This window comes from Arachis ipaensis, chromosome B2 (genome assembly GCF_059453495.1).
Source record: "Arachis ipaensis isolate K30076 ecotype BB chromosome B2, ASM5945349v1, whole genome shotgun sequence".
NCBI lineage: Eukaryota > Viridiplantae > Streptophyta > Magnoliopsida > Fabales > Fabaceae > Arachis > Arachis ipaensis.
The window spans coordinates 50425745-50436387 of NC_142437.1; the positions used below are offsets into that span (position 1 = coordinate 50425745).

A 10643-nucleotide genomic window follows, 5' to 3' on the forward strand; every position below is an offset into this window, starting at 1 on the left:
TGAGTTTATGAACTTTAATCTCCCCTCCCACCATAATGCAATGTAGCAAGATGGCTCTTTTAGGGACTATTTCTGAAGAGTTTGCAGTGGGTAGGATGGATCTCCTAACTATTGCATACCACCCTTTAGCTTTCGGTGTTAGGTCTCCCCTTCTCAAGACTCTTGGAGCCCCTCTTGTTTTTCTCACCCATTCAGCTCTGATGGCACAAAGGTCTTCAGCAATAGTTGTATAGTCAGGTTCTCCTATCATCCTTTCTTCATAACTTGCTTGGCTGAAATGTATGTTTTTCAGGCCAAGAGTTTTCATGATTGCTTTGGGACTGAAGTCAACTTCCACCCCTCTCACATAGCTTTTGTATGTGGGTTTCTTGGTTGAGTCTTCCCTCACTGCATTTGCATAAAACTCCTTCACCAAGTTGATGTTGATTTTAGTGATTGGCTTAGTCAGGAGCTCCCACTTCCTCTTTTTGATCTTCTCCCAAACACCTGGGAACTCATCCTTTTCAAGGTCAAAGGGAACCTCAGCTAGTACCCTTTTAGGTCTCATCCATTCGGCTTGAATCTCATGGAAAACTGATTTGTATCTCCATGCATCGAATTCCCTGTTCTCCTCCATTGGTTGCTTGTCTTTTCTTCTTTTGTGGCTAGATGAGGCTGCCATCGGTTCTTTAGTTTTGGTAAGTGACAAGCTAAAGTTGACAAGGTGAAGCAAGAAGTGTTGTTGGAAGTGTGGTGAGGTTGTTTTCGGCAAAAGATAGTTATGCTATGATGAAAGAAAATGTGCATGAAGGAGATTTGGTGGGGTGGAACTCGTTCCCCAAGTGGTTCTTTATAGTGCCTGTAAGTGAAAAATGGACGGCTAGGGTGATTTGTGAAGGGTGGCCTGATGGTAAATATATGAATTAGGGAGAAGGACAAATTGCTTTTCATTTTCTTGGAAGTATTCTGAGTGCATTAGGTTGTACATGTAGCTATCTTTTCATGCAGAACTTCCTTTTCCTATGTGTTAGTTTCAAAGACTTGTGAACTTCCTTTTTGACCAAGCACCGTACCTCCCCCTTGTCTTTTTCCTCCATTCTTATCTTTCCTTTTGTACCTGCACAAACAAACAAATTTGCTATCATTTCTTCGGTCATGTGAATAGTACTTGTACATGTTTTTCCTTCTTTTTGAATTGTAAATCAATGATTGACTTCCTGAGCTTATAGCCGTGACCTTTGTATTTATGCACACTTATTACTGGACACCAAACTTAGTGTTTGGTAATGTCTCCTGATGACATGGAATCCATGTTGGTTGTCCTTAATGAATGTGCATAATTCTAATAATTTCTAGTCACTTTGGCGCTTTGATCCTAAACAATTTTACTACCTAGAGTAATTGAAATCAAAGTATTGAAACATGCAAATGGTATACTTGTCATGAATTTCTAAATCCAGAGGAACTTCTTGCTTTTCATTAACTGTGTTCAAAAGGAACACCAAACTTAATGTTTGGTCGTGCACCTTGAATGAAAGATTGAATGCAGTTTGAATAAGATTTGGGAGTGCCTTAAGGCACACCAAACTTAGAGACCAATTGTAATTTACATGCAATGTTTAGTGCACTTTATCACAGTTGTCCTGAGGATTCAAGTTCATGCATAAGAAACCATGCTTTATTAGATGTAAAACAAAACAATAAAGAGTAAGGATACTAAAACATGGGTTGCCTCCCATGAAGCGCTTCTTTAACGTCACTAGCTTGACGGTTGTCCTTTGTCAGGGTGGATTGTAGTGCTTGATGTCTTCTCCTCTCACTATGAAAACGTCCCCATTTGATTCCTTCATGACCTCTAAATGTTCCATAGAAAGAACTTTCATGATTGTGAACATTTGAGGGAGCTGGGAAGGAATGGTTTTGAGGCCAGGTGGGATTGGCAGATAATGACTTGATATCACTTTATCTCCCAGAGAAAAACCTTCAGTGGGAATTTTCTTGTTTCTCCACCCTCTTGGCAATTTCCCTATCATTCTTCCCTTTCTCTTGAGGATTTCTTCATTGACCCTTATGCCAGGAGGATCCTTCTGATCTGTTTCCATTGATTCTTGTGGCTTTAACTCTTGCAACTCTTGTTTGCCTTCCAAGGACTGTTTTAGAGTTTCAGCTGCTGGATTACTTTCCTCCAAACACAGATGGCTACTATCATCCTTAGGCTTTTCAGGTTCTGGTTCAGGCTCAGATGCAGGTTTGAAAACTTTGAAAATGAGCTGTTCATCATGTATTCTCAGAATTAGCTCTCCTTGTTCTACATCTATGAGCGCTCTAGTAGTGGCTAGAAATGGCCTGCCCAGAATGATAGGGTGTAAGTAGCTTTCCTCCATGTCCAAAATGACAAAGTCTGTGGGGAAGTAATAATCTCCCACTTTCACCAGCACATTCTCAACTACCCCTTCAGCTTGCTTCTGAGTTTTGTCGGCCAGTTGTATGATTACATCAGTGGATCTCACCTCATTCAGTTGTAGCCTCTTCATAAGAGTTAGAGGCATCACATTTATGCTAGCTCCTATATCACAGAATCCTCTGTCAATTTTTGTTTCCCCTATGATGCAAGGGATATGAAAACTTCCTGGGTCTGTTTTCTTAGAGACTGTGTCCTTCTTGATGAGGGCACTGCATTCTTTGTTCATTGTTACCGTTTGTCCTCCCTTCAAAACTCTTTTCTTGCTCAACAATTCCTTTAAATACTTGATATGTGTAGGCATTTGATGGAGAATCTCAAGAAAGGGAATATTGATATGGAGAGACTTAAATGTCTCTAAAAACCTTGAATAGGTTTTCCCTTTTTCACCTCCTCCTAACCTCTGAGGAAATGGTGCTTTTGGTTGGTATGTTTCCATCGTGCCTTTTTGCAGTTCCTTGGCTTGCTCAGTTTCACTTTCCTGCTTAGCTTCCTCCACACCTTCCTTCAAGATTTCTGGCTCCTGTTCTGAGGATCTGATTCCTTCTTCTTCTGAGACTTCTTTCAATATGGTGATGGCCTTGCATTCTTCCCATCTCACTCCCTTTTGTTCCCCTTTAGGATTCTTTTCTGTGTCACTAGGGAACACTGCAGTTGATTTGGGGGCCTGTTGAGATAGCTCTCCTACTTGAGACTCCATCCTCTTGAGTTTTTCACCATGGTTTCTTAAGGTAGATCTCACATCATCCCTGAAGCTTTTCAATTCAATTATGTCCTGACCCATGTGTGCCAGCATTCCTTCTATCCTGTTTAATTGATCTTGAAATTGTTGGTTCGGGTTAGGTTGGGTAGGTTGATTATTTTGGCCATGATATGGTGGTTGAGAGTAAGTGTTTTGTGTGGCTTGGTATGATCTTTGGTTGGAGTTTTGGTATGTGGACTTGTTATGTTGGTTTTGCTGGTTTCCCCACCCAAAGTTTGGGTGGTTTTTCCAGCCTGGGTTGTAAGTGTTGGAATGTGGATCATATGGTTGCCTTTGTTGATTTCCTACATAATTGGCCTCTTCCCAATCACCTCCTTCAGTACTTTCTTCCTCTTGATCTTGTGTGTGTATTGCAGCCACTTGTTTTGTTTCTAATTTCCTGGTAAGCTCTGCTAGTTGCTTGGCAAACACCTTGTTTTGGGCTAGAATTGTATCAACATGGTTCAGCTCCATGACTCCCTTAGTGTTGTGTCTCTCTGATGCATAGTAGTACTCATTCTCAGCCACTGTCTCAATCACTTCAATGGCTTCTTCCACAGTCTTTTTCCTGTTCAATGAACCTCCTGATGAATGGTCTACAGCCTTCCTTGATTCATAAGAAAGTCCATCATAGAAAATATGCAATTGCACCCAGTCATGGAACATGTCTGGTGGGCATTTCCTTGTCAAATCCTTGAATCTCTCCCATGCCTCGTAGAGAGTTTCACCATCTTGTTGTCTAAACGTCTGAACCTCAGATCGAAGCCTATTGACCTTTTGTGGGGGGTAGAAACGTGCCAGAAACTTGCTTTCCACCTCATCCCAGGTTGTTAGGCTCCCCCTTGGGAATGATTCCAGCCACTTAGCTACCTTGTCCCTAAGTGAAAATGGGAACAAGAGCAGTTTATAGGTATCTTCCTGGACTCCATTGGACTTCACAGTGTCGCAAATTCTCAGGAATTTTGTGAGATGTTGGTTTGGATCTTCATTAGCACTCCCACCAAATGAACAATGATTCTCCACAAGTGATATTAGCTGTGGTTTGAGTTCAAAATTGTTGGCCTGAATGGGTGGTTTCTGAATGCTGCTACCACAATTCCCAGAGGTTGGGTTTATGTATGAACTAAGAACCCTCCTCTCGGGAATGGCATTGTTTCCATCAGCTCTCTCATGGTTGTGAACTTCTCTATCCATGTTGAGATCTAGAGCTTCCTCAAAATTGTCCTCAGATTCTCCTTCAGATTCCTCTTCTCTCAGTACTCTCTTCCCTCTTGCTTCCCTTCTAAGTCTATGAAGGGTCCTCTCTGGTTCGGTATATGGAGGAGTTGATGTCTCTCCTCTCCTACCTGTCACACAAGAACACAGCACAGGCAACAAACAAGTGAAATACTCTTGGTTAATGGAAGAGTATGGTTAGAGTAGTTGAGGAATTAATTCAAATAGTTAGTGAGTCAGTGAGTTAGTTGCTTGAATTTAAAGGCATAAAGAAAGAAAGCATGTAACAGAGTGCAGAAATTAAAAATTCAACAAGTAACTTGAACTGAATTAACAAAGCAAGAAAAATGCTCAATCTAGTTAACTTCCAATTTGAGAATTGTCAATCGAAAACCAATCCCCGGCAACGGCGCCATAAACTTGATGCGCATAAACTTGTTATGCTACGATTTAGGAAATTGCACGATTGGCAAAATTCCTTCCGGCAAGTGCACCGGTTATCGTCAAGTAAAAACTCACAATAGAGTGAGGTCGAATCCCACAAGGATTGGTTGAGTGAGCAATTCGGATTAGAAGTGTGTTCTAGTTGAGCGGAATCAAGATTTAGATGAGAATTGCGGAATGTAAAATTGGCGGGAAACGTAAATGACAAGAAATTTAAATGGCGGAATCTTAAATTGCATGAATTAAAGAGCAGAAGCTAAATTGCTGAAATTAAAAGGGAATGGGGGTGATTGCATGAATTGAGTTGCAGAATGTAAAGAGAAAGTGGAAATCAGAAATGGGGAATTCATTGGGTTATAGGAGATATTGAGATCTCCGAATCAAAACATGTTATCTCTTCCTCAACCAATGCGTTCATTGAATTTTGCTTGGCAATCTTATATGATTGGATCCCAATCCCTTGGCTCACCAATTCTCTCTAAAAACAAACAAATTCCCAATCCCTTGGTTTAAATGTTCATAAGAAGAGATGATGCTCGATCACTGATTTTACCACACAGTTTCATGAACCACAATTTGGTAGGATTACATGTCACAATATCCATCCAAACCCCAATCCAATTCACTGTGAGAAAGCTTCTCTAGCATGAATCCTCCATTCCTTTCCCAAGGTTCCGAAGGATTCCAATTATGGGTAGTTTCTTTCCCAAGACAACTACCCAATGGAATTAGATCGAGAAGCTTTCTAACAAAATTCAAGAGAAAAGATTGAAGAAGAAGATAAACTATTATTGATTCATTGAATTACAATAGAGCTCCCTAACCCAATGAAAGGGGGTTTAGTGAGTCATAGCTCTGAATTCAATTACAAAGATATGAAAACTAGCCAAAAATGAAAAGGTAAAAGTCCTTTCTAACTTAAATTCTATCCTATTTATACACTTTCTATACTGAGCTTCTGTTGTGTTTCTTGGGCTTTGAGGCCTCTCCCTGCTTTCCTTTTGCCTTGGGTTTATGATCCATAATCTTGATGAGGCTGCTGATCCAAATTCTGTAACATTCATTGAGCCAACTTAGTGATAATCAAATAATGACACATGACTCAACAAATTGAAATTTCAGACTCATCAATCCTTCAGGCCCAATCCCATAAACCATGATATTCAATTGGGTTTCATACCAGAGTAAGTTTAAGTTAATGTTTGTGCTCAAATACTAACTTAAAACTGCAATATTTTTGGCCCAGAAACCTTCTCCAAGAGTGGTGTTTAAGTTGCAGTTTAAGCTTAAACTGCAGCTTAAACGCCAGACACTTCCAGTGATGCCTTTTGTGGAAGCACGTTTAAGCTTCAGTTTAAGGCTAAACTGAAGCTTAAACGTGGAAATGGAAGAAGGCAGCCCTGGAGGGTAACGTAGTCGAACACGTTTAAGCTTCAGTTTAAGGTTAAACTGAAGCTTAAACGTGGAGATAGGAAAGGCAGCCCTGGAGGTCGAACACGTTTAAGCTCCAGTTTAAGGTTAAACTGGAGCTTAAACGTGGAAATAGAGAAAGCCATCCTGGAGGTCGAACACGTTTAAGCTCCAGTTTAAGGTTAAACTGGAGCTTAAACGTGGAAATAGAGAAAGCCATCTGGGAGGTCGAACACGTTTAAGCTCCAGTTTAAGGTTAAACTGGAGCTTAAACGTGGAAGCTGAGAAAGGTAGCCCTGGAGGTGTCGAACACGTTTAAGCTCCAGTTTAAGGTTAAACTGGAGCTTAAACGTGGAAATGGAGAAAGCAACCCTGGAGGAGAAAACTTGGTCGAAAACGTTTAAGCTCCAGTTTAAGGTTAAACTGGAGCTTAAACGTGGAAATGGCTCCCTGGTGCACTTCCCATTTCTGGCGTTTAACCTCCAGTTTAAGGTTAAACTGGAGGTTAAACGTGGAAATGCTTCCTGAGTGGAATTCTCATTCTGGCGTTTAACCTCCAGTTTAAGGTTAAACTGGAGGTTAAACTTCAGTTTCAGCATTTCTTAGCCTTCATGATTCTGGCGTTTAAGCTCCAGTTTAAGCTTAAACTGGAACTTAAACTCCACATGTGATATTCAAGCTTCCTTTATTGATTTTGTTGCTTCCTTGCCTAGCCTCTTCTTTCCTGAAATCATCCAAACAATTGCATCAAAGTCTTGCAAAATTTCATGAGAATTCTTTCATTCATAGCATTCAAGTAATATAACTAAAACTCATGGAATTTGCATCAAAATCATACTGTTTGGATGGTTCATTGCTTTGTTATTCATTTAACCATTCTTGGTTACTTTAAGCTCAAGAAAATGCATAAAACAACTAAAACTAACAGAAAAATGCTAGTGAAACTAGCCTAAGATGCCTTGGCATCAACTACTTGTGATTCTTATTGAAATGACAATGAAAAGGAAACTACCTTAGGTTGGGTTGCCTCCCAACGAAGCGCTCTTTTAGCGTCGATAGCTCGACGATTCCTCCATTAATTGAGGTGATATTTCATTCTGGGGTTTTCCCCCATGTTGCCCATGTAGTGTTTGAGCCTTTGTCCGTTCACAGTGAAAGTCCTCTTCGAACTTTCCTCCATAATTTCTATGTGTCCATATGGTGAGACTTTTGTGACAAGAAAGGGTCCTGACTACCTTGATTTGAGTTTCCAAGGAAAAAGTCTCAATTTGGAGTTATAGAGGAGCACTTGCTGTCCTTTTTCGAAGCTCCTGAGTGTCAGATTGAGGTCATGTCTTCTCTTTGCCTTTTCTTTATAAATTTTGGCATTTTCATAGGCTTGAGATCTAAAATCCTCCATTTCTTGCAGCTGCAAGACTCTTTTTTCACCAGCAGCAATGCAATCAAAATTTAGTAGCTTGAGAGCCCAGAGGGCTTTATGTTCCAGCTCCAGTGGTAAATGACAGGCTTTTCCATATACCAGTTGATATGGGGACATCCCAAGAGGTGTTTTGAATGCCGTTCTATATGCCCAAAGAGCATCGTCTAGCTTCTTCGCCTAGTCTTTCATTGATGCTCCTACAGTCTTCTCCAGAATCCTTTTTAGCTCTCTGTTAGATATCTCAGTTTGTCCACTTGTTTAGGGGTGGTAAGGTGTGGCAACCTTGTGTTTCACCCCATATCGTAGGAGAAGAGCTTCTAGTGGTCTGTTACAGAAATGGCTCCCTCCATCACTAATGAGTGCTCATGGGACTCCGAACCGGCTAAAGATATTCTTTCTGAGGAAGTTCATGACCACCTTGTTATCATTTGTTGGGGTTGCAATAGCCTCTACCCACTTGGAAACGTGATCCACTGCTACCAAGATATAGTTGTTTGAATATGAGGTTGGAAATGGTCCCATGAAATCGATTCCCCATACGTCAAACAGTTCCAGCTCTAGAATGAAATTCTGTGGCATCTCATTTCTTTTGGGTAGGTTTCTAGCTCTTTGGCATTCATTGTAGTTCTTTGCTACTTCCTTGGCATCCTTGAAAAGGGTGGGCCAAAAGAATCCACTCTGTAACACCTTGGCTGCAGTTTTTTCTCCTCCAAAGTGGCCTCCATAGCATGAGCCATGGCAGTTCTATAGAACCTCTCTTCCCTCTTCTTCTGAAACGTATCTTCTCAGGATTCCATCTGAACACTTCTTGAAGAGATATGGCTCATCCCAGACAAAATATTTTGCGTCATTGATGAGCTTTCTCTTTTGATGTTTGTTGATATCCGGAGGCAAAGCCCCAGTTGCCTTGAAGTTGGCAATGTTTGCGAACCAGCGTGCTTTGTGAACCGTCATTAACTGCTCATCTGGGAAACATTCATTCACACTTGTATCATGTGTTCCACCTTTGTCATGAGGGATCCTGGATAGGTGATCGGCTACCTTGTTCTCCACTCCTTTCTTGTCTCTAATCTCAATATTGAATTCCTGCAACAATAAGATCCACCTTATCAGTCTTGGTTTTGATTCCTGCTTGGCAAATAAGTATTTAAGTGCTGTGTGGTCTGTGAAAACAATCACTTTGGCACCAATGAGGTATGATCTAAACTTGTCAAATGCAAAAACTATTGCCAGCAACTCCTTTTCAGTGGTGGTGTAATTTCTTTGAGTGTCATTGAGGACTTTGCTGGCATAGTATATCACATGGACTAAGTTATCTTTCCTCTGCCCTAACACTGCCCCTACTGCAAAATCAGATGCATCACACATCGGTTCAAACGGTAAGTTCCAATCAAGTGGGGAAATGATAGGGGCAGAGGACAGCCTCTTTTTCAAGTTTTCGAATGCTAGCATGCATTTTTCATCAAAGACAAATGGTGTATCAGATACAAGGAGATTTCTTAAAGGCTTGGCTATCTTTGAAAAATCTTTAATAAACCTTCTGTAAAAGCCGGCATGCCCTAAGAAGCTCCTAATTACCTTGACATCACTCGGTGGGGGTAATTTTTCAATGAGTTCCACCTTAGCTCTGTCTACCTCAATGCCTTGGTTAGAAACCTTATGGCCAAGAACTATCCCCCTTGTCACCATAAAGTGACATTTCTCCCAGTTCAAGACCAAGTTGGTTTCTTGACATCTTTTTAATACCAGGGCCAAGTGATTTAGGCAATTAGGGAAAGAATCTCCGAATACCGAAAAGTCATCCATAAAGACTTCAATGAATTTTTCTATCATATCTGAGAAAATAGAGAGCATGCAGCGTTGGAAAGTTACAGGTGCATTACATAGCCCAAATGGCATGCGCCTGTAGGCAAACACTCTATATGGGCAAGTGAATGAGGTTTTCTCTTGGTCTCTCGAATCAACCACTATTTGGTTATATTCTGAATAACCATCGAGAAAATAGTAATATGCGTGTCCTGCAAGTCTTTCCAGCATCTGGTCCATGAAAGGAAGGGGGAAATGATCTTTTTTTGTAGCTTCATTGAGTTTTCTGTAGTCTATGCACATCCGCCATCCTGTGACGGTCCTTGTAGGGATTAGTTCGTTCTTTTCATTGGGGACTACAGTGATTCCTCCCTTTTTTGGGACAACTTTCATGAAGCTGACCCATGGGCTGTCGGAGATCGGGTAGATTACCCCTCCCTGCCATAACATCATAACTTCTTTCTGTACCACTTCTTTCATGACTGGATTCAGCCTCCTTTGGGGTTGAATGGATGGTTTGGCATCATCTTCCAACAGTATCTTATGCATGCATATGGCCGAACTGATTCCTTTCAGGTCAGCGAGGGTCCATCCAATGGCAACCTTATGCTTTCGCAATACTTGGAGTAATTCATCCTCTTGATCTCGGCTGAGGGATGAGTAATTCATCCTTTTGAGAGTGGGTGGCAGTGCTTTGAGTTCAAGTTTGGGTGCTTCTATCTTTTCATTCTCTTCCTTTGGTACACCCTGTATATGAATATTTGCTGTTGCAGCCTCTTCGCTAGATGTTGATTCCTCCTCTGTTAACCCTTCAAGTTCTTCTTCTTCAAAAATCTCCTGTCTTGAATCTTCCAGTGAATCCAACCTCATACATTCTCCCAATGGTTCCGGTGGGTAACTCATGGCCTTGAACACATTGAATGCCATCTTTTCATTGTGTAATCTCAGGGTGAGTTCACCTTTTTGAACGTCAATGACAACTCCAACAGTGGCCAAGAATGGTCTTCCCAGGATGATGGAGGCCTTGGCTTCCTCCTGCATGTCCAGCACTACAAAGTCTGCTGGAAAGATGAAATCTCCTACCTTTACCAGCAAATCTTCTACTATGCCATGAGGAAACTTGAACGATCGTTCTGCCAGTTGTAGGGCCATTTTTGTTGGCTTAG

The 10643-nt window shown here is 41.2% G+C and overlaps 1 non-coding gene across 1 annotated transcript; it reads left to right on the forward strand.

Annotated features, from left to right (window-relative positions):
* Positions 1-3846: 3846 nt before the first annotated feature.
* On the forward strand, positions 3847-3950 carry LOC148573939 (small nucleolar RNA R71). The gene has a single exon (XR_015906588.1). It is a non-coding gene; the product is annotated as a small nucleolar RNA R71 (small nucleolar RNA).
* The last annotated feature ends 6693 nt before the right edge of the window (positions 3951-10643 follow it).